Source organism: Oryzias latipes, chromosome 22 (assembly GCF_002234675.1).
Source record: "Oryzias latipes chromosome 22, ASM223467v1".
Classification (NCBI taxonomy): Eukaryota; Metazoa; Chordata; class Actinopteri; order Beloniformes; family Adrianichthyidae; genus Oryzias; species Oryzias latipes.
In genome coordinates, this window is record NC_019880.2 from 23,711,515 (window position 1) to 23,713,600 (window position 2,086).

The 2,086-nt window shown below is 47.3% G+C and overlaps 1 long non-coding RNA gene across 1 annotated transcript; it reads left to right on the forward strand.

Moving 5' to 3' along the window:
- Positions 1-853: 853 nt before the first annotated feature.
- Positions 854-1,240, forward strand: LOC111946861. The gene is made up of 2 exons (XR_002872655.1): positions 854-982; positions 1,066-1,240. It is a non-coding gene; the product is annotated as an uncharacterized LOC111946861 (long non-coding RNA).
- Positions 1,241-2,086: the final 846 nt, after the last annotated feature.

Here is a 2,086-nt window from a genome sequence, read left to right on the forward strand (position 1 = left end):
TGGAGGAGCTTCTTCTTCATCCATGGCCTAGAGGAGGACAGGATCCAGTTGTGAAGAAAGTGAAATTCCTGAGAAAGCTCCACTGTGAAAGGAAGGACAGATACTGTGAAGACTTGTTCTTCTCCGTAGACTTAACGTTTCTGCAAATGCAACCCTTGGATACACACATGCATTTTGCAACTATGCATCCATTTTGCTGTTTGTTTCTTTCCAACAACATATTCTGTTTTCAGTTCCACTGGTTTTACTTTCAACGCTGAAACTTAACTTCAGATTGTTTCTATTTCAGCCACGTTACCTGCTTGACATCAAGCATGCAAAATGAGAATTTTCTATTACATCCGCTATATGTGCCATAGCGCAGGCAACTTACTACAAACATGTTTGAAATGAATTTCAATAACAAGTAGTACTCAGTAGGCTGTTAGAAGTTAGAAGCTGTGGAAAGTATGGTGAACTGGGGTTCTGTCCTCTATTCTCGTCTACTTCTACTCTCTTACCTTCTTTCCTGTATTCTTGATCATTCATTTATCATTTAGTTCTCCATGCCTCTGGTTGGTGCAGTGTGATTTATATGTCGTCCCTTTTTGTGATTCAAGATTCCAATTGGCTCGTCTGTGCTCCTATACTTGACCGTGGACCTCACCTCTGGCTCGTCTTGCGCCCCAAGTTCCATCTGAATGAAGCCCATCTGCTACACTATTCAAACATGTAGTTGTAGCGTTAGATAAGCTAATTCTTCTTTAACAGTCCTGGTACATCGCCTGTCAGTCCTGGGAAAGGATCCCTCCTTCATATGGACATCCCTGAGGTTTCTTCTTTTTTTTAATCCCCAGAATGTTATGGTGCCTGTCAGTCTCCTCCCCCTCCCCCTCCTGCTCTGCTCCTGACTCCACCAGCTGGGACCAATTCACCTCATCACCTGCTCTGCTCTTAAGGAGTTCCAGTCCCATTAGCCTACGCCAGTTCGTTGCCCTTTATGGTGACTAAACCTGGTCTCAGGTCTAGCTCATGTTTCCATGTTTAAGTCTGGCCTTGTGTTTAACTTGCCTCTCCCTGTCTCAGGATTCCAGCCTCCAAGTGTCCCCTGTGTGGATGTCAGTCCGAGTCCTCCTACAGTCCGGTGGAAACCTCAAGCTCTGCCAAGCTGCGCTCTTACCTCCAGCCACGCCACTAGCCGCTGCCCTCCAAGCCACACCAACTTTCCTGGAAGGAAAAATTAAACTCTTTACTTACCGTTCAACTCCTTGTCCTCATTCTGGGTTTCAGCGTCTGGGTCTGTCAATCCTTCAAGTCATGACAGAACGAACTGGCTTAACTCCTGACCCAGCTGACCCAGAAGGACTCCGCCACGCAGTTAATTGGCAAGGAACCTTTCTGGAACTGCACTCCAACGCCATTTCTCGGATGTCTAAGATTCAAGAAGACCTACTTTCACAGCTCAATGGTATGACGCAAATATTAATGAATTTACTCGGACAAATGTTTAACTCTGTCGCCACAGCAACACTTCCTACTTCCGGCCAAACTTCCGCTCCCGTTCTGACCCCGGAAAATTTTCGCCTGCAACCAGAGCCATTCTACGGTGAAGTAGAAGCATGCAGCGGATTTCTCCTCCAATGTCAACTTCTGTTTCAACAAACTCCCAGGTACTACTATTCTGATCCCAGCAAAATCACCCTAATCGTCAACTCCCTGAGAAATAAAGCCCTGCAGTGGGCCCAAGCTTTTCTGGCGGTCAATCCCATTACTCACCTTCCGTTTGATCGTTTCATAAATGAGTTTCGTCTGGTGTTCGATCAGCCAAAAAAGCAGGAAGAAGCCACCAGAAAACTCCTCGCTCTCAGACAGCAGAATCGCTCGGTCAGCGACCATATCATCGACTTCAGAAACCTGGCGGTGGAAGCCGGCTGGTCTGATCCAGCGCTCCACGGCGTCTTCTATCAGTCGCTCAACGAAAACATAAAGGATCACTTATGCACGCAGCCAGAAACCCGTAACTTCGAAGAACTTGTCTCCGCAGCCCTGCGCTCCGACGCCCCCCTTCGGGAGCGTCAGCATGAAAAGCCCCCTCAGACACGTAAGA